Here is a 22,993-nt window from a genome sequence, read left to right as displayed (position 1 = left end):
ACCTTTTAGTGAGAGTTTGCAATACCCAAAGAGCATACCAATATATCACACGAACTGCAGTAGTTACTCGTGCAAAGGATAGAATGGTCCTAAAAAAGCTTGACATTTGCAAAATTAAATATAGGGTGAATTTCAAGAATTGTAAGGCATTTCAAAAAGTATCATTTTTGCCGTATAATATGATCATTTTTCATTTAAATATCATGTATATCTAAAAGACTTCTCATTATATGCGGTATCACAGAGACCTGATTGACAGCCACCCATCTTTGACATTTCTGGAAGATGGGCATGGTGTTTATCTCAAGAAATGTTGAGATGGATGGTCATCAGCAGCAGAACTGCAGCTTAAACATACAGAGTCGATGCATAAAAAATGATCACTATCTAAAATATCTAAATATCTTTCTTTATATTTTTGCAGCCGAGGAAACCTCAATAACGAGATTTGTGACATTGGTCAGAACACCTTTTTTTTTGAGGGATTTTGTGGTCATTACTACAACCAATTATTTTTGGGCCACCTGTTTGTTTGGTTACATGAAGCTGACATCCATTTTTAATTCCATGTTACTAATAAATGTGGCTCTAAATATTGTAATGGTACACATGGTCTTAGTAATGACAGATTGATGTCGGTACGAGCCAAAATCTACTGATGAGAAGAAAAGCATAACAGAGAAACAAAAGTTAAGAATGCACAATGTGTTTTATGTAGTAATTTTTTAGTTAACACAGAGAAATACAGGAGTGAAGGGGGAAACATGAGCAAAGAGAGAGGACGCAAACATTTACCAGATTTGCAATACCTTTCTACAACACGACAATTCGATGCAGATGCAGATGCATATGCTTGGGAATAGTAACAGAAATGCCGCGTTGTAATAAAATCAACAGGTTCTTTATCAGTGTCAGAAGCAGTCATTATCAACTTTTCCTCGAGGGAGGTGTTACAATACTGCTTGATGGAGGTCTTACAACACCGCTATAGATCCCCAAAATGCCACCTAAGAGGCTAAAAAATAAACGGCCATCAGTCATGAAGAGATTCACTTGCTTGCTTGTGTAATTAAAATTATTGAGCTTTGGCCTGCAGAAACATTGGACATTTTCATTTAGTGTGCATTTTATACTCAAACTAATTTTTGCGCTACTAGTATCTGAAGGCTACCGATAACTTCAACAAATCAATCATAAAAAAAACTGAAAAGAGAGACAAATGACCAGACAAGGATAAGTAACAATTTTCAGCCTTTATATCAAGGTAGATTTTGATAAGTTTACAAAACAGTAATGTGTCTAAGCTGGTGGTTTTTGCTTTATTGGTGGCATGCTTGCTGACATCCTTACCACAGAAATCATCCGCAGAAACGTTCAATATTGTTTTATTTAAGGTCTCAATGTTAGCATCGGACTGGGAAACAGCAGATCGCTCTCCATTAATTCATCTAATACATATTTACTGCGTTGTACAGGGCCAATGACAAAAATGACATACATCCCAAGTCTCATTATATTCATAGATCTTCTGAACCACCAAAACATTCTCTGGACCAAATCAATCAGTCAAACTGCACACACTAATTGCTTCCAAAAAGCAAAAATGAAAAAAAAAATTGTTGCACAATGTATTAGCTCCCTCAAAATGACAGGTTAATCAAACACAATTCACTTCGAGATCAGTGAAATATTTTGGGGATGCATGTAGCTGAAATAAACCATAACGATAGAAGCACTGCAGAATGTTTAGGAAGCATTCTCCACAGAAGAACAGGTGAAAATCCAGGGAAATTACAGCCTATCTAACAGAGATGCACGTGTCTTACCACATAAACACATTGAACATGAGGTCAAACTCGATCAGGAGTTTATACACAAAAATTGGCTGTGCTAATCAGGATGGATTCAACTAAGGAGATAAAATCAAATTGAAGCACATGCCCCTAAAACATTTAAAGATCAACAGGTTAACTAGCTTGGTCTGGCTCGATGGAATCAGAAAAGCTAACTGATTAAACATAATCGTTGAAGAGTGATGGTTGAGGCCAAAAGTCAGGCAGCTTACATGCTTTACTTGAATAAATCACAAGATTCACAACAAAATAGATTTATTGGTGAGATTTAATTCAATGGCTTTGCCTGCCTTTTGCCATATACATTAAGTGGAAGTGACACAACACACTGTTGACAAAAAAAGGATACGGAAATAGACTGCTAACAAGATCATCACCATCAACAGACTTCATCCCAACTCCATGGGTCTGTTTTACAAGTCAAACTTATTTACCCCATAAGTTTTCAACTTTTAGTATTCCCTCTTGTAGCCTTCCAGCAACTCTTTGTTCATTTTTCAATTCCTTCTACTTGCACTGCATCAACCTCTTTTACTAGTATTATGACAAGGCCACATAAAATGTGTTCAAACCATCTCAAACATCATTTCAACTTTAAAAGTATACTTTCAAACGTATCAAAAAAATATTTATTCCTAATATTATCTTTGCATTGTTTTCATTATTAGTATATTTTTCAAGAGCACGTGGATGTTTAGAATTACTACGCTTGAAATATTGGATACAATTTTGATCTTGAGGTTGTTCTTTACTTATCTCGTTATTATGAGAATCTTCTTTACTCACTATATCATTTCTAATTTCCTAATTAAGATCAGCATTATAATCATCAAACTTTGGAATTAGATTAAAAAAAAAAAAGAATACTTAGTTATTTTCTTAGGATTTTTAAATTTTTTAAAAAAAAAATTCTAAGAAAGACACATTTTTTGAAACATACACTTTTATTTTTAAAGTAAAAGCATTTATAGTTTTTTTTGTTATTTGCATATCCCAAAAAGACATAAGGAATAGCACGAGGAGAAAGTTTATCATTTTTATCAATGAAAACAAAACATTTGCACTCAAAAACTCTTAATTTAGAATAATTAGGAATCAATTTAAAAAGGTTTTCAGCAGGTGATATATTTTTCAAGAAGACAAATGGCATTCTATTAATGGCTTCAACCCAAAATTCTTTAAGTACTTGAATTGAAATAAGCAAAATTCTTATGGTTTTTATGATATGTCTATGTTTTCTTTCAACCAAGTCATTTTGTTGTAGAGTATAAAGATTTTTATGTTTAATGTCATTTGAATCTAAGTAATCTTTAAATTCTTTAGATAAAAGTTCTCCTCCTGAATCAGTGCGAAAAATAGAGACATCTTTTTGAAATTTATTTTTGACCAAATTATGAAATATTTGAAAATATGAAAGAACTTCACATTTGTGTTAAGGAAATAAATCCATGTATGTCTAGTAAAATCATCAACAAAGATTACGTAATATGCAAACTCGCCCTTAGATATAAGGGGTGTTAGGCCCCAAACATCTGAATGCACTAACTCAAGCAATCATGTCGAGGCAAAAGTTCTTTCTTAAAATGACAATCTTTTCATTTTGCCAAGAATACAATTTTACATATAAAATTTTCAAGATTACAAAATTTTTCTATATTTGGAAAGTGTTAGATTTTGGATAGATTAAGATGGCCAAGTCTTTTATGCCATAAATCCAAATTCAGTTTCTAAACATTATAACAAAAAGTATTCTTGGGTATTTCCAAAAAAATCATGTAGTATAAGTGTCCTTCTCTACGGCCTTCCCCAATCAACTTTCTTGACTGGCGATTCTGCACGCGACAACCAATAGAAGAGAAGAAAACATACACATGGTCAGATAATTGAGAGACAGGTAAAAGATTTAGGTTTAACTTGGAAATATATTTCATTTTTTGAATAGAGAACCTTTTTGAAATATTTTTGAAATTTCCTATTCTCTTTATCTCAAGAGATGTTTCATCATCAGTGAAAACAGTTGACCCGCATGAGTTATGACATTCAGATAAAATATCACCATTTGGTGTCATATGAAATGAAGTACCTGAGACAAGAAGCCAAAGAGATTTATCGGGATCAGAGATGCCAACATAAGAGACCGCAGCTCCAGTTGATGAAGTTTCTTTGAGTAGAAGTTAAAAAGTTTCTACAAGTTGAGTCAAGGACATGCTCCCAATGGTTGATTATATGTAACTTTGAGCTCACTTGACTTTTGAGTAACAAAGGCTACATTTTCTCATAAGGTCTCTTTAGTTAAGGACAATGTCTTGACATGTCTCGGTTCACGACAATAATAGCAAATAATTTTTTTCTTCTCAAACTCATTGCCTTGTCTTCTATAGTTATCATTATTCGGTCTCCCATATTATAGTAGTTTGTAAGCATGGACATGGTTTTTTGGCCTAGATATTGTAACGTCCCTCAAAAAATCCAACCTTTTTAAAACTTTCTCATACCCAAAATTTTGAGAAAAATTTGAAACTTTGATTTCATTATAAAATTTTGCATGATTACCGAAGTATTATGTCAACAAGTTCTTCTATGACCACATTTCAACCATTCCAAATACTAGACGGCCCACCTGAGTGCAAGCGCAAGTGTATATTAGTCTCCCAAGATCGGATCTAGTACAGAATCATCCATAAACACAACTCGATTAGGGTTATTACTTTAAGAATTCTCACACGTAGAAAAATAGGAAAGACGAAATTTATTTAAGGTTTAAGAAAATTGAGGAGTAATGTAAAGATTTAAAATTTCCCAACCATAAGCATAACCATTGCATAATTGAAAGGATAAATTTAGAAATATTATCATTCCAAAATATTACAATTCTTAAAACGTAAAGATCCAGACAAAAAGAGTTGAATTGTTACAAGTTTATAACCATCAAAAATTGTCTGGGTCCTCCAGGAATCGTAATAGGTAAGAGTAGAGCCTTCAGTCGCGCAGAAACCCGCACTTCGCTTCAATCCTCCACGAGGTTATCGGTAAGATTGTAAGGCATCAACCACTTGCCCGTAGAAAACCCAAAACTAAACTTGAAAAATACATATCAAGTTTGTGATGGTACAATCAAAATGTAATTCCCATCATTTAAAAAAATGAAGGTCAAGGGAATCCACATCAAAACATGCACTTAACATTCAATCACATTTATCATCATTCATTCCACAGCATTTATAATTACATGAGTTGTATGCATAAAACTGAAACTTGCACTCAATCTTATTCATGATATTAAACATTACATTCATTTATATCTATGACGGGTGTTCGCATAATTGAATGATAATTATTTTTGCAATAGCATGCTTAATTGAAATGTTTGAAATGCATTTTGAATTCGTTTATATTTAATTTGATTAATTGAATGAAAAGTTGGTGAAATTTCTGCTTACATATTCTGGTTTGCTTGTTTAATATAGTTCCACCCTACTGAGACAATGTCACAATTCATAGTATACTTTGAACTGAAGTAGAATACAATAGTTTATAAACATGTAAACCTTCACTTTCTTTATCCTTAAAAGAAGCATACTCATGTCCAACTCATGACTAAGCTATGCATTATCTAAATTATTAATTCACATGTCCTTTTTTAGAACATTTATGCACTTTGCATTCAAATACAAATATGGAACAGGCTATGATTCGACCTTTCTTATGTGTCTCACACACGCAAACACCTTACGTACAACAACCAAGCTTTGGTTTGTATCAACAGGTCAATCACATGACCAAATTAAACATGTCTTCTTCATTTACATGTAAAAAAATCATATGCAATAACCATGCAAACCTTAGTAGTCTCTACATGTTTACATTTATATATTTATGCACATGATAGTAGTGATTCTAAAAATCTAATTCATTGTTTCTCTTGTTTATTCAAACCCATCTGATACAAAAGAGAGTATAGGCATTCAGAAATAACCATAGGAGTATTTATTATTCTATATATTTTATTTGCCTTCCAATGACTTAACTGGTTCTTTCCTGAGCGATTCAACCTTGCAATGCAGCGGTTGAGAGAGCGGACTCAAAGTCATAGGTCTTTGCCTATGCCAAACCAAAATCACCAACGAAAAATCAGGCATGCATCCCTAACTCTGCAGAGTTGTGGTACTACCACCTAGAACTCATCGGTAGACCTGTCTCCTAACATCCATGGGACGGCGACAAGAGACACCTTCAGCCCTCAAAAACTCAATATGTCCTACGAGACTTGTACCACCATTCCCTCTCCTAGGAGGATAAGAGATTGGGACGAACCCAATCATCTCAAAGAGTTCGGCTTCACCGACACCTCAAATGGACCCATAATCTAGGATTATCTTTATTATTAAGTCATAGATCACATTCAAGTGTCATTATCTCACAAGATAACACGTTCATGCCCTCACACATGATATCAACAGTTCATGCCCTTTCGCGTAACTAAAATAATGTATACTATATGCATGACTTAAACTTACATGCCCTCATGCATTTACATGACATAATCATAATAAATTTTATGCATGATGTTGTCATTCTAGGATTTATTCTACACATGCTCTCATGCATTATCTATTTCTAACATGCTTTCATGTACAATTTAATTACAACAGGCTTTATGCATGATTATTCCACATATGTTGTTATGCATAAAACACGTCATAGATGATTCAATTATTCATGCATAATACATGTCATATCATAATTAGCACACAAACAGGATATGCATTAACATGTATTCGTGTTCACACGCATGATTCATTTATTTTAAAACATACACTCATGATGCATATTTCGTATACATGACATGCTTTACTCATTTATTAATTCACACTAGCTTTCAATATGGTCATATTAAACACATCAATTCGTGCAACATACATTTCACACAATGCGTGCTCAAACATGTACCTGCAGCAAACACACTCCATATTCTGCTATCTAAAATCACAACGAGCATGATCTTCAAATTACAAGAATAAAATCACTTTTATTCTCATACATTCAAATCATGCTCAGCATAATCTCCGAACTGCAGTCACAACAGTTCTACATATCCACAACTAAGTGAGTGTGTGAGAATATAACGGTGTGCCATACAAGCACTTCTACTACCATACATTCAAATCATGCTCAGCATGATCTCCGAACTACAATAACAACAGTTCTAGATATCCACAACTAAGTGGCGTGTGTAAGCAGGAAAGTGTTGCATATAATAAAAGTAAATACGTTGTGCGATGCATTTGCACCACATACCTACCACAGGTAAATACCCGATTTGCAAGTTGCATTAATTTCAATGTGCATGGCTTTTCTAGCCGCAAGCGATACTTAACATTAAGTATCAGTTATTTTCTCATATCTTCGTACCTGCAATTCAATTGGCACAGTGCAACATATATACCTCTAAGCATTTTCTACTATTACAACTAAATCATTAATTTAATCCAAGTATATCCCATTTGTGAACATAAACTATGCATGTGCATATACGAAGACCGCATTAGCGATATGCGTATTAACAGGGTTAACTACACACTTTCACGCACTCTCAAGTGCATCTACGAAGTTAAAAGTCTATCTATAACATGTATAAAACCTATTTCGAAACAAGTTTCAAACATGCATATCCAACCTTTGAAAACTCTTTTTGAACCCTTGTTCGCAAACTACATTCAAGAACTAGGATTCGATCCCACATAAACATTTTGCCGAACACTTCGCGTGTGAGAAAATTCTCAAGACATACTCAAACTTCGGCATTATGCAGCATGCTTAACAATGTTAATACACTACACTAATCATGTTAATGACAAAATAAACGAAATTGCTAATTTAATTCATACAAAACCATCTAATTAAGCAATTTTAACTTGAGTTATTAAATTTGTACTACGCAATGATTCTTACTCAACATAGTCCTGAAATACATTAGATTAATATCAAACAACAAGAATTTGCATTCTACAAATTTAGTTTAAGGATCCTACAGTTGCGATGCGATGAAAAACGAAAAACGAAAACAGCAATAGATTTGCCGTGTAGGTAAAACACCGAATACTTGGTGTGCGACACGCAACACCTAGCGAAAATACCATAATAGGGTCAACTAGGCATCCTCTCACAGTAAGAGAGTGCTACAGTGCTGCACACATAACGATAAATTTATTGAAATATGATTTCGCACACGAACGACAAAATTTACAATATAAATCGGTAACCTGATTGGCGAAAACCACGAAACAATAACTAAAGAGTCCAAAACAAGATTGGACAGTTGTGTGGAGCATTTCCACGGGTCTGCATGCTGTCCAAAGCATCGCCACAACGATGACATGAAAATCGAGGCACACGATTTCAAGAGAAAAGTTATATTCCCTTGAAAATCCAATCCAAAACTAGGGAAACACTTAAAGAAATGCTAGTGAAGCGAAGGACACACTTACTGTTATGGCTGACAGCAGTGTCGACAGCAGCCTGACACGATTCCCAATGTTGAAAATCAAGCACGCAAAATGAGAAAACCAAAATAGATGAAAAATTGACAAAAATAACTCTGATTAGAAAGAAATAAGAACACTATAGGGATGAGAATTAATCACCTAGCACACGAGTGTGACGAAAATGAGTCCAACATGCTGGGCACGGATCCCAGTGCAGTAAAACACCTAAAAACAAAGAACCCTTGTCCAATTGGTACACCCACTCCTGATAAAGGAAGAAACCATTCATATGGGGTATGCGATATAAAGCAGTTATAAGAAGATGAAGATAAATCGTTATCAAAGAAGAAAGAAAGAGGATCTTCATTGGCTGCATTTTGCAGACAGACCATAACATTGACAACAAAGATCCTTCAAAAGAAATTTCAACATGATACAATGTTGATAGCAGAGGTTCCATCAACAAAATTTTCAGAAGAAAATATCGTTGACAAAAGAGGGTTTCTTAAAATTGTTTTCAGTTATTTTTTTGTAAATTCGTGGAAAGCGAGATCCAGATATTCTGCCATGCCAAAATAAGCTCGGATTCCGAATACCAACTCAGAAAAGTGGTGTTTGCGCAAACAAGTATCACCAAAATACGAAACGCTTACCAGAACTCACAAAGAAATGCATTCACCCGGAGCTCCACCCCTCGATAGCAGATCAACAAAAACTGATAAGATGCCACAAAGAGGAAAGAAATCAGCAGGGGTGGCAATTGTTTCCGGCAAGGGAACGGTCCGGCCACCTGCGGTAGCTCGGGTTCCGCCAAGAACAAGGAAAACCATAAAAAAAATGATCAATAGAGCATGTTTCATTGAAAAAAAATTTAAACAAAAGTGCAGTGACTCACAGCTTCAATGGCATTTGCAGATAAGCCGCAGCAGAGGAGCATCTGGGTCATTGGCTGCTCAGGGAGGAGCGAAGTCTGGTGGTCCTGCGGCTCCCGATGTCGGTGTCAATGAGTCGTGCACAGAGGGTGGCTGGGCAATGGTTGTGATCGACCGAAATGAGAGAGTGGAACGGGAGGACGAGGGCGGCGAGAAGAGGTGAGGAAGAAAGAAGGGTTTGCGCTGGATGGGGGTTTTAGCTAGGTGAGAAAAAGAAAATGAAGAGAAGGGAGACGGAGGGGTTTTTTTTGTAATGTGAAACAAGGGGGAAATAACCCCTTGCACATGGTGTTGGGTCCGGATTGAGCCTGGTTTGGTCCCAAACCAAACAACAACAAAAATATAATAACAGAAAAAAAAAAATTTAAACTTAGTTAACAAACGAGAAACTTTTTTTTTTAACAACCCTTGTTTTAAAACAAGGCCATGAATGAAAATAGAATATCATATTTGTTTTATTGCGTAAAATCCTTAGAATTTTATGTTCGGATCGATCCATTTGGATCTCATCCGTATAAAATTTGGGTCTATTTCAAAATCTCCCGATTTTTTTTCAAATTAGTTTCTTACGTTTTATTTGCATTAATTACTCATCTAAATTTAAATAGTCCAAGAATTTCGGTATTTTCAAAATAGAAATTTATTGATTAGAGTGTTTCTCGTAAATTATTTTATGACTAAAATGCCCTTTATTCAAATTTGTTTCGAAAACCACCAGGTTGTATCTAGTTAAGTTCAAAAGACATTGAAAACCCCCTAGATGAGGTTGTGACTCCCTAAAACAATTAATTTTCATGATAATTTAAATATTTTAGCAATATTTTATCTGAAAAATTTCTTGAAATGACTATTTTACCCTTATTGGTCAGAAAAGTATAATTGAGCATATAAAATGCCCATATTTGACATTTAAAAGATAGAAGCACATTTTTACCTCGAAAGTAAAGCTAATTATTTATTTAAAATCTCAAAAATTTACAGGTTTTACAGATACGGCAAGGACTGAATCATCATCTTTAGATGTCTTCTTTTTTAGTCTATTTCCCTCCATACTTGGCTCTTCAATGGCATCTTCAATAGAGAAGACTTTCCCTCTATGAAAAAGAGTTGATTTAGTAGACCCAAATTCCGGTCTTAGACCATTAATAAATTGATAGAAATGCTCCACATCAATTTCTCTTTGGCAGAGTTCTATGTTTTCGGGACAATGTCATCTAAGCTCAAGAAGATCCTGCTCATTCCCAAGATCGGACAACTCACTAAAGTATTCTATATTTCTTTCTCCTTGAGTCATTATACATATTTTGTCTTGTAAATTGCATATGTGTGCAATGTCTTTAGGAGAATACATTCTCTTAAGATAGTCTCATACCTTATTTGCATGTTCAAATTTCGTTAGACTCAAGCACTTTTTTATGTCAACACTACTAATGAGTCAAGACATAATCTTAGGGTGCCCCGTTCTCCACTCTTTCTATTTTTTCTCCTAAGTGTCCATAGCATTGGTCTTCTTTATCTTCGTAAGAGGTAATTTTTTTTTATCCTTCTCCCTTACTAAGAATTAGCTTGGGTTTCGAATCGGACTCATCCGCTAATCCCCACAACCATTTCCCCTATACGAGGTGTTTCATGATCGGAGCTCATGTTACATAGTTAGTGTCATTGAGCTTGAGCTTTATTGTGACATTATCATTGTCGCCCATGTTTAAAAGGGTTAAAGAGTGAAAAGAATGTAGAGAGAAGGAAGAAAAAGAAGAGAGTAGAAAACAACAAATATCACAAGCACTTTCACCATCAAGAGAGCATCTCCAATGAAGAGCACGAACACACGAGCACTCCACCACCAAGAGAGTACATCCAATGAAGAGCACGAACATTCTTCCACAAAGTGAGTACCACAATCTCATGAGTATTTAAATGGACTTTGCAAAAGAGACTTTATCTCTTTCAAATCTTGAGTGGTGCGCTTGAAAATGAGTATGATCTCCAAGCTCTAATACCATAAAAGGAAACAGGGTCCTCCAAAGATATTCACCAAATCAACAAAGTAGACACTCAAAGAGTTCCACCAAAGCGCCAAAAGAACATAAACAAGCCACAAAATGGGCTCACACACATACACCCACTAAAGAGGAAAGCACAAAGGGATAAAAATATTAATATTTTATTACTCACAATACATGCAAGAAGCATACATGAAAGTGGGGTTTTACCCCCATATTTATACACATGAGAGAGGGGGCTCAAGAGAGAGTCGTTGGGGGTTCAACTAAATAGAGTCGTTGGGACCTCAACGAACTATTAAAATACATGTAATCAATATATATATATATATGTATATCCAATCATACTCGATAAGGGTATTCCTGTAATTCTGCCCAATAGGGGCATTGTAGTCATTTTTATTTTTCTTCTTTTCTTGTTTTTCCTTTTTTCTTTCTTTTATTTTTTTGTTTTTCTTTTTATAAAATGCATTTAATGCATTCACATTGGGGGTCCCAACTAAGAGTCGTTGGGCCCCCAACGGTCACAATTGTGACCGTTGGGAGCCCAATGACACCTTGTTAGGCCTCCCAATGTAGTCTCTCTCTCTCTTTCTTTTCTCCCTCTCTCTCACTCCTCCTTGCCTATAAATAAGTGGGGTCTCCCCCTTTGTAATAATGTATGGCTTCTTGAAGCCCTTTCTTGCATTTATAAGATTTTATGTTTGAAAGCCATTGTTGGCTTTTGTGTATGTCCATTTTGGACTTGTTTTTTGCTTTCTATGTGTGAATGTCCATTGTAAGACATTGTATTTATTTCCGCATATCTTATTACATGGTATCAGAGCAAGGTGTATGCTCTTGATTCTTGATATAGCTAGTTGACTATTTATATTTTTCATATTGTATTTCTCTCTTGGTTTGTCTTCTTGAGATTAAAATGGAAGGAGAACAAAAGATTGATCTTTCCTTCAAACTTAATGGTACCAACTACATGATGTGAGCCGCCGCTATGGAGAACAACCTCAAGGGTAAAAAGCTTTGGGGATATGTCATGGGCACTATTTCGAAACCGCAACTCCAACTTACTAAGATGGATGGTGATCAAGAAAAAACACTTGAAGGAAATGCCCGCATAAAGGCTATTGAAGATCACCAATCTAAAGTTGAAGATTGGGAAAGCAAGCATGCAAAAATTCTTGCTAGGTTCATGAACAATGTGGAACTCAAAATTTGTGCTAACATTGCTAAATTTTGAAAGGCAAATGAAGCATGGTTCTTTATGAAAGTTATATATACTCAAAATTACTTTGCTCATCAATTCTTTCTCCAAGAAAAAAATCGTACTATTAAGCAAAGGGAAATGGGTGTAAGAGATTACTTTATCACCCTTGGACCCTTATGGGATGAGCTATCCCTACTAGAACCAAAGTGGGTCTCTAGGGAAGATGTGGAACTAAGGAGAGAACAAATGGAAAAAGAAATTTTTTTTCAATTTCTACATGGGCTTAGGCCCGAATATGAACAAGTTAGATCCTCCTTACTTCATAGATCTAAGCTTCTTCCTTTGGAAGATACAATAGCCGAAATATGCCAAAAAGAAATTTGTCTTGGCATGATTAAGGGAGGAGATGAAGTTTTGGCCGTGTCTAAACCCGGCAATCACGTGAAAGCTTATAAGCCTCCACATTTTGGGAGGCAAAATAACTACAATGGCAACTATAGAAAAGTCATTTGCCATCATTGCCAAGAACCGGTCATATAAGACCTAATTGCCCTAAGCTAAATGAAGCCCCAAAAGGTAAGGTTGTCTCCGTTGAAGAAATTACACAAAAGAAGGAAGAGCCCATCAAAGGGAAGGAGTTCTTCTATCTTGCTCAACTATCGGAAGCACTTCAAATTCTACTCAAATCGCCATCAACTTCTGGTGCCGCCATAGCTTCTTCTTCTCCTCCAGGTATGTCATCTTGGATTCTTGATTCTGGAGCTTCCTTTCATACGACCCCACTTGAAAATGGGCTATCCAATTTGTGTAATAACTCTAAAAACTCTTATGTTTCAACCGTCGATGGTACATCTTTACAAGTACTAAGTTTTGGAACTTTAAATTTTTCCAAAGATTTCCTTGTGTCAAACGTAAGAGTGGTACCTCAACTTAATTTAAATCTCCTTTCTGTTTCTCAAATATGTGATCATGGATGTGAAATCTCCTTCTCAACTAAGAATTGCTCTATACAGGATCTCCGGTCCGAGAAGCAAATTGGGCAAGGTCATAGGAGGGGAGATCTCTATTATATGAGCAACTTGAAACTTTTCACTAACTCTTTTTGTAATCATGTCCAAGATAAAAATATTAAAACTTGGCACTAAAGACTTGGGCATCTAAGTTTCTCAAAAATATACTCCTTTCCTTTTGGAAAGAAATTTTGTAACGAGAAACATTTTGTTTGCAAGAATTGTATTTTTGGGAAAATGAAATCTACTCCTTTTCCAAATAGAACTTTTGTGTCCAAAAGACCTTTTGAGTTGGTTCATTCAGACGTATGTGGCCCTTCTACGGTCATATCTAAAGGAGGATACTCCTATTATGTTACTTTCATTGATGACTACACTAGATATGTGTGGATCTATTTTCTCAATTTAAAATCCAAAGTCTTTGCCTTTTTCAAGAAATTTCATGATAGTCAAAAATCAAATTTCAAATAATATCTTTGCTCTTAGATCCGATTCGGGTAGAGAGTATCTATCAAATGAATTTCAAAATTATTTGGAAACAAATGGAATTTGGCATCAAAGATCATGTCCTAGGACTCCTCAACAAAACAGTCTAACCGAAAGAAAGCATAAACACATTTTGGAAACCACTAGGACACTTCTTATTTCCAAAGAAATTCCAAAAGGTTATTGGGCCGAAGTCGCTTTAACATCAACTTACTTGATAAATAGAATGAAATCTTCATCCTTACAAAATACATCTCCATATGAAAAATTATTTGAAAGAACACCCGATTTCAATAGATTAAGAATTTTTGCGTGTAAATGTTTTGTCCTTACACATAAAAGAGAAATTATCTTCTAAAGCTATTAAATATGTTTTCTTAGGATATGGAGAAAATCAAAAGGGTTTTAGATGCTTCGACCTTAAAAATAACAAACTATATGTCTCTAAAGATGTAACCTTTTTAGAAAATGATAATGGTTTCGAGAAAACTAAAGATACTGACGAAAGTGAATATGCTTTCTTATTTGATCTTCTCTCTCAAGAAGATGTGACTCCTCAAGAAAAGAAAATTTCTAATGAGTTGTTGAATAACCTAGAGGATATTCCTCTTAACAATGTTGAAAATGAAAGTGATAGACCAATTCAAACCTATGTTAGGCGTGGTCAACAAGTTCCCATGAGTGCCTTAGAAAAATACTCTCAAGGTTCCAGCATAGAAGAAACCTCTTTAAGGAGATCCGACCGAAATCTCCAATCCTCCTAATAGGTTTGTTTCCTATGAGTCTCTAACACCAAAGAATAGAGCGTGTCTAATTGTGTTACACTCTTTTCATGAACTGTCACATTATAATGAAGCCAAAAACATTCCCCAGTGGGTTGAAGCCATGAACTTAGAACTTAGTGCCCTTGAGAAGGCAAAAACTTGGGAAATAACCTCATTACCACCCACTGGAAAGAAATCTACTGGATGTAGATGGGTCTTCAAAATTAAAACTAAAAGTGATGAGTCGTTAGAACGCTATAAAGCCCAATTGGTAGCCAAGGGATACGCTGAAGAATACGTTATAGACTATGAAGAAACCTTCGCTCTCGTAGCTAAGATGACTAGTGTTAGGACTCTTATTGCGGTTGGGTCAGTTAAAAATAGCCTATTTATCAATTAGATGTTAAGAATGCATTCCTAAATGGTGAATTAAATGAAGAGGTCTACACGGATCCTCCACCCGAAGTATGTATTGGTGAAAATAAAATTCTCAAACTTAAAAAGGCATTATATGGTTTAAATCAAGCTCCAAAGGCTTGGCATGATAGATTTAGCAATGTAATGACAAGTTTAAATTTTCGTTTATGTTATATTGACACTGCTTTATTTGTAAAAAGTGTGGAGTCTTCAGTAGTTATTCTACTACTTTATGTTGATCATGGAAGTGATAAGCAAGGAATCAATGATATTAAAAAAGTTTTAAAAGAAAATTTTGACATGTTTGCCCTTGGTTTCTTAAGATATTTTTTAGGTATTGAAGTAGCATACTCTCCTCGAGGGTACATTCTCTCTCAGATGAAACTTGCTGCTGACATTTGTTCCAAGTCTGGCATCTCAGATGATAAGAAGACAGAAACCCCTGAGGTTATCAATGCAAAGTTGAGGTTGGAAGATAAAACACTTCTCGAGGATCCTACTCCCTACCGTCAACTTGTTGGGTCTCTGACATACTTATCCATCACTCGGCCAGACATAGCTCATGTTGTTCACTCAGTCAGTCAGTTTCAACATGCACCTACAACTGTGCACATGAGTGCAGTCTTAAGAATAGTCAGATACATTAAAAACACCATAACTAAGGGAGTTTTTCTTTCCTCTTTGTCATCACTTAATTTAATTGCTTATACTGATATTGATTGGGGAGGAAATCCCAATGATATAGTCTCAACTACTGGTTTTTGTGCTTTCTTAGGTGACTCTATGATTTCCTGGAGATGCAAGAAGCAGCACAAAGTATCATTATCCTCAATAGAAGCGGAGTATCGTGCAATAGACACTACAACCATGGAGCTTGTGTGGCTTAGAAGTCTCCTCAGTGATATGGGCATAGTCATCTTTACTCCTTCGAAGATGTGTTGTGACAACAAAAACACAATTTATATCGCAAGCAATCAGACTTTCCATGAGCGCACTAAACACATTGAGATGGACTGTCACTATGTTCGTGATGAATAACTAAGTGGAACCATAGCACTGCCTTATGTCACATCCGAGTACCAGTTGGCGGACTTCTTCACTAAAGCCCTAGCCGCTCATCGTTTTATGAACCTTCTCAACAAGCTTTCGGTTATACCCCTGTAAAGCTTGAGGGAGGGGTGTTAAAATACATGTAATCAATATATATATATATATATTGATATATATATTGATTACATGTATTTTAACAGATGTTGACTAGTCCTCTCTTAACCAAAAAAGAAAGAAAAAAATAATCCTATCCTAACTCAGGTTACTATCTAGTTATACATTAATATATATATATATATATATATATATATATATATATATATATATATATATTTACATATTTTAACAATATGTTCCTCAAACCTGCAATCTTGTTGACAGAGACCGAGTGCGAAAACTTATAGTCCTGCTGTATTGCAAGGTCTTCTATCATGATTCTGGCATCTTTTCCACTAACCTTCTAACTAAACCTGTATTCCATATAATCTAGTCCTGTTACTTATCAAAAAAAAATCTAGTCCTGTTTTATTAACTCAAAACCATCTTTCTCCAACGTATTCTCCAAATTTATAGTCCTGTTTTATATACATTTTATCATTCACATTCATTTGTTGGGTTCAACTTTAGTTTTTTTTATTCCCATGGGTTGATAAACAACATATATTACGTTGAACCAACATGTTTATATGAGGAAGATATCACAAAACTCGTAAGCTTACACCCGTAATCCTGCACTATTTATAACATGTATTCAAAGGGAAATATGGAGTCACCATGTGACAAAGGATCAGCATGTAGTTAGATATCAACACAAACCTATTCAGAGACTGACGGAATGGCAGGAATGGCAGTGCCTGACCCACCGGATATCAGAGGAAGGGAGATAAATGGCCCTTTCTTGATCAATGCACACTTTCCAACATTTCGGAGTGACTGATGATTCAACCACTTTGAGGTGGCAAGAAAACAAAGAACTAGTGGGTAGGGTGAAGTAGGGTTGTCACAAGAGGGGGTGGGAATGAATTTGGTGTTAAAAGACCCACTCGTAGCTTCAGGTCTGCTTAATTGGCTCTTCTTTCCATCAGTAAATGTAGTACTGGCATTGCCCCATGCAACTTGTATGGAATAAGCCCCATTCAATTTGAATATTTTGATAAAAAATAGACTAGTACGTGGAAAGATTGTCAATGAACAAGCTACAATTATGTAAAAAAAAACAGTTAGTAGATCATGTCCAAGGCTCCTGGCCCCAATGAATATCCTAGGAACTGCCTATTTGAGATATCCTCTGATGCTACTACACCCCCACTTGTTCAAGCACTTCTATCAACTTAGCATTTGCTGCAAGTACAACAGCCAACCAAGAAGCAGAAACCGATAGGAAACTGAACTCTCACATGCTTCCAAATTCTGATCAAGTAAATGATTGTCTCAAGTGTAATTGACCATAAAAACCGGAAAAAAGGAATAATGCTGTGTATGAAGTAGCAAGCCGATTATCCAGCCTTTCCAATGTTATAGTTACTTTGAAACAAGGATACCTTAAATGACCTAAAAAAACTTGAATATCTACCAGCTCTAGCCAGTAAAACACCCAAAAGGCTGGACAACACTTGCACACTTAATGTAATGTTTCTAAACCAGCACCTTTTCAAAAGAAACAACACAAAATTCTTGTCTTATAAAAAAGGGAATGATCCTTTGCTTTCTATAAATGGAAGAGTATTCAAAAATTAAATTACTACATAAATTTCAAAAAAAATGGAGTATCAAGATCGCAATTACAGGAGTGTCCCACTAAAGTCTCAAATGAATGACTAAACTCACCAACTTAATCCGAGGCTTCATGTGCCACCCAGCTTTTTGCCAAGTTCACAGTCAGTCAATCACCTGTCAAGTTGTTCTGAACCAAGTTCACTGGGTTAATCAACAAATATTTGACAAAACCGCTACTTTGACACAGTTGAAGTCTCAGTCTAAGAACATATATTGAATCTCGAGTTTGTAGGAACTCATAAGCGAAGAATTAAATATATCAGTAGAATCATCCTGATACTCAATAACACTGTTATGATTTCTGAAGTTAATTACTCAAATCTGGTTCTGCAGTTAACTGGTCACTTAACTCAGCCTTCTGACACAGTTTAGGTGAACGTATTTCATGAGATCCAATCAGGATAAAACTGGTCACTTAACTCAGCCTCAGTGATGCCCAATTGCAAGAAATTTGGCCAAACAACTAACATTCCTGAAATTACAAATTTTCAAGGAATAATCATCACATGCTTTTTCAAATCTCATAAGGGATATGGCTTTTTTCTGAAAGCAAATTTAAGATTTAATCACCACTTACGTTTCCAAAGTAAAGCCTTTTGACTTGCATTACATGCACATACCTTTTGGAGGGTTTACCTAGAGATTCATAAACTCGAACATGCAACTCGCTAACAAATAAAGTTAAAATTTGTGTATCATAAGCAAGTAGGTAAACTAAAATGACCAGCTTTCAACAAATACTGTAACCACCAGGCATAATTTCAAAAAGGAAACAGATAAATAGCCTCATACAAAAATGATTTCAGCAGTAGCAATAACAAACACACTGGTTAGTTGAAAAGGACTAGCCGTATGCCAAACTAAAAATTGCATAACAATTTCAGCAGAAAGAGAGTGATGGATTATGCCAAATATCATGTCAACTTTGTTTCCATAAAGGAAGCTTACAAAAATATCATGAATAAAATAAATTATTATAAAGAAGGAAAAACAAACTCACTGGTATATGCTCTTGCTGGGGGAAATAACCGTTTATAATGGTATAACAAGTTTTATTGCCTCGAGACCTCTCTTCGAATACAAGTAATTCACTATGAATACAAAGATAAAGCATCCATCGGGATACCAAACCCTGCCTTGCACATTGTCCTCAGTACTCTTTCCACTTCAGCTCTTTTGCCGTATTTTGCATAAACCTTGTAGAGTATTAAGAACGTTTTTTTTGTTGGACTAAAATTGTAAGTCTCCATCTCATCCAGAACATTTTCCATTTCAGCAAGACGATTTTGTGCACCATACATTACCATTTTGCAATGATACAGTGACCTACAGAGTCTCCATCCTGCAAACTCTGCTTGCTTCACAAACTCATCAAGTTTGTCCACTGCATTACATCTAAAATAACTTGATATAATTGACCGCATTACACTCACAGTTACAACTATTGTATTCCGCCAGAAGGCTCTAGATATGGAATTCTCCATTCCCTCAACCAGGTCTTCTTGAGCATAGACCCTAATCAACAAGACATCCAACCATGGCCTCTGTTCTTCTTCTGGTAAAACTTTCAACAGCGCCTCAATCTTCCTAACTCTATCAACATCAGAACTTTTGCAGTAGGCACACACCATAGCTCTTATGAGAGCCCATCTCTCTCTTGTTTACATGATCCTTCACCAATTCATAGATCTCCTCCATTTTCTCAAGTCTCCCCCAGTGTGCATAACCTCTAAGCATCAACAAGTATGTACTAGTGTCAGGCTTTACATGGCCTGAAGCCATCTTCTGAAAGATTTTTTCCATGTCCTCCCACATCCAAGCGGTAATATAACCAGAAATAAGGGTATTATACGTACTCAAGTTCAGGGTCAAATTCAATTCTAGGATTACCCCATGGACCATTTCCATGTGATCGATGAGCATCGATCACCCAAAAACTGATAAAAGGATATTATAGGTCACTATATTTGGTTTACAATGCGGATCTTTTTTCAGATCCTAAAATAAAGATAGAGTTTTCTTAGTCAGTTCATTGTACATGTAAGCTGTCATCAACCCATTATAAGTTGAGGTCGTCTGTATTCTTTTGGTGCATGCCTCTCTAAATAACTCAAGGGCGAGATCAATGTTATTAACCCTTCCTGCATTTATCATGGCCTTGGAGTACTCCTCTGCAACTACTGAAACACCAGCATCGACCCGTTGACTTTTCCAATTAAAAATCTGCATAAAGATGATGAAACACAACAAGGACACTCAGACGGGGGATTAAAATTCTACTAAGCAAGTCAACTACAAACTTGGGCGTCTGTATTATCATGAAATTTCCATAATTTCTATGCCGTAGATCAGAATCTCAAGCTCTAAATAAGTTCACTGTGGTTAAATACCCTCAACTGGGTCACGACTTTCTACTTTCTCTCTTCGTTTCTAATTGTTGCAAAACTCTAGAAAGATTCACATAGTTTTTCACTAATCACTATTTATTGCATTTACAGAACGGGAGGGCACTAAGTTAACCTGCGTGTTGGCATTTATGTGGGATCTCCCAAAGTTGATACCAATCATCACTAGTCTCAATAACCGCAGTCTACAACCTATAAATTTCATTTGCATCTCATTTGCTACGAATAACATATAGCCTTACCATTTGCTGAAACAATTGAAGCACACCACAACAAGAATTATAAAGCTCAACAGGAGGCAAAACAATAACTTAGGTGCCCAATGATTGGATGGGGGAACGAGAGTTTGAGGGAAGAGCTCAAAGGGGGAAAGCAGTAACTCACCTGCAGAGCCAGGTTAGGCCATGGCTCCAGGCGATTGAGGAGCCGGACGGAAAGGTCTCGATCGGCGGCCATGAAGAAGGGAAGCTCCGCCTCCAAGATCTCGGCCACCTTGATGTGGGAGGACTCTGGTTCCGAACCGGAAGCGGCGGCGACCAACTCAACCGCCAACTCCGATATCAAGTCTCTGGGCGCACCGTCTCCTCTCTCAGGCTTGCCTCCCACTGTCGTCGTCGGTGGTGGCGGTGGCGGCATGCCTTGTGTTCCGCCGCCGCTGCTGCAATAATGGCGAATGGTCAGGGCGTAAAGAGGGGGGGAGGTGGTCCTATTGGTAGGAAGCGGAGGGCAAGGAGAAGGGTGGGTTCTCTCATCTGGACACGAGGGGCGACGATGGTGGTGGTGGAGGGTTCTCGACCAGATTAAAGGCTTGTATCTTGCGAGACTCCGGCAGTAATGATAGGGGTATGACCACATCTATCTTTAGTCGGAAGAACTGAAGGAGAAGTAAATCTCATTTCATCAATGGGAGGGAAGAAGGGCAGACGACCCAGTGATTATGAACATGGCCGGCCTTCGGTTTTTTCACTGGAACCATGAGCAAGCCCCTCTCTCTCTCTCTCTCTCTCTCTCTCTCTCTCTCTCTCTATATATATATATATATATATATATATATAAAATAATGGATCTCCACTAAAGGAAACGTGTTAAATGAGGTTTTTTTTTAGGTTTTACTGTTTTATTTTTAAATTATAACCGTACAAATGTGATATTTGATTCTATAGGAATAAGAAGTGTTCGACTATGATACTACGATACATGGATTCAAAATGTCAACTGTCTAAAATGGTTCCAAATTTTAGTGGCTCTAAATATTATTTTTTAAACCAAGATTCTTCTTAAATCAACCATGCACAACACATTTACAGGGTCAAAACTGCAAAAAATACTAAAATAACAAAAATCTCTTTTAACATGAACCCATTAATATATATATACATATAGTAATGGGTAGGTGCTAAATGATATATACATATCAAAATTGGTCCATGCTTCCTCATTAGGTGCTCAAAAGAAAGTTAATCACGGTGAGTGTTCATCGTGCTATCTTAGCATCATTAAAAGTCTATTTGCACAAAAAAGATGTTGAGTATCCATCGCATGAGTGATCTTCGTTTAATCACCTAACGAGTGAGCAATTATGCATCACTCTATATATAAAGAAAGAGGTTATGTGCTTAATGGTATATGTTTAATGATACGTGCTTAATGGGTTTTCCAGGTTATTTTATTTTATTTTTAAATTTTGATCGTACAAATGTAATTTATGTACTTGATTTTATAGGGTTCTTCAACTCTTGAAGTGTTTGATTTGGACACATGGGTTTTTTTATAAGGTTCAAAAAATCATGGTAAAAAATCCTTGTAAATTTTGTAGGCTCCAAATATCATTTTTTATTGAAAATACATGATCTAGGTGTGGATTCCTCATAAATAGACCATGCCCGATACATTTATGGGGTCAAAACTCTGGAAAAATCCATTAAGCATGTATTATTAAGCACCTACACTCTACACTATATATATAGAATCATATGAGAACTAATGTGTGAACCGCGATTTTCATAGATTTTTTATTCTTTTCTCTTGAATTTAACCATACATATGTGATTTGCAAGCTTGGTTTTATAAGAACCTGCTCTTGAATCGTCCAATTTTGATGCATAAAAGAGATTTTTTAAGGCTTTAAAATCAATAACTCATAATCTACATAAATATTCAATCATTCAAAAATCACATTTTGTCATTGAAAATACAAGATCCAATGGTTGATTCCTAGCAAATTCACCCAAACACATGCACATAGTTGAATTTGCAAAAAAAGTGCTGGAAATGCCCATATTTCTAGTTCTCATATTTTCAATTCTCATATTCTAGTGATTATAAATATATATATAGAGAGAGAGAGAGAATAATAGGTACGTGCTAAATAAAATGTGCTAAATGGGTTCGTTTGTTCTTTCGATGTTTTTTTTTTCAGTTTTGACCCCATAAATGTGTTGGCCATGGTCAATTTACAAGGAATCCACACCTGGATCATGTGTTTTCAATTAAAATATTGATATTTGGAGCTTCAAAATTTTACAAAGATTTTGAACCATTGATTTTTTGAACGTTATAAAAACCCACCCATGTGTTGGAATCGAACACTTCAAGAGCTAATCCCTAT

General features: G+C 35.8%; 1 pseudogene across 1 annotated transcript; it reads right to left on the bottom strand.

The window, feature by feature from the left end:
- Positions 1–694: 694 nt before the first annotated feature.
- On the bottom strand, positions 695–21,355 carry LOC149851277 (pentatricopeptide repeat-containing protein At2g30780-like; annotated as a pseudogene). Its single transcript, XR_016433337.1, has 3 exons — positions 20,770–21,355; positions 18,981–20,203; positions 695–1,090 (listed from the first exon to the last, which is right to left on the bottom strand). The product of XR_016433337.1 is annotated as a pentatricopeptide repeat-containing protein At2g30780-like (transcript).
- Positions 21,356–22,993: the final 1,638 nt, after the last annotated feature.

The sequence above is a fragment of the Nuphar pumila genome, chromosome 1 (assembly GCF_984573655.1).
Source record: "Nuphar pumila chromosome 1, dmNupPumi1.hap1.1, whole genome shotgun sequence".
Lineage (NCBI taxonomy): Eukaryota > Viridiplantae > Streptophyta > Magnoliopsida > Nymphaeales > Nymphaeaceae > Nuphar > Nuphar pumila.
The sequence above is the reverse complement of the archived record's forward strand: the minus strand, read 5'-3'. Positions and strand labels throughout refer to the sequence as shown.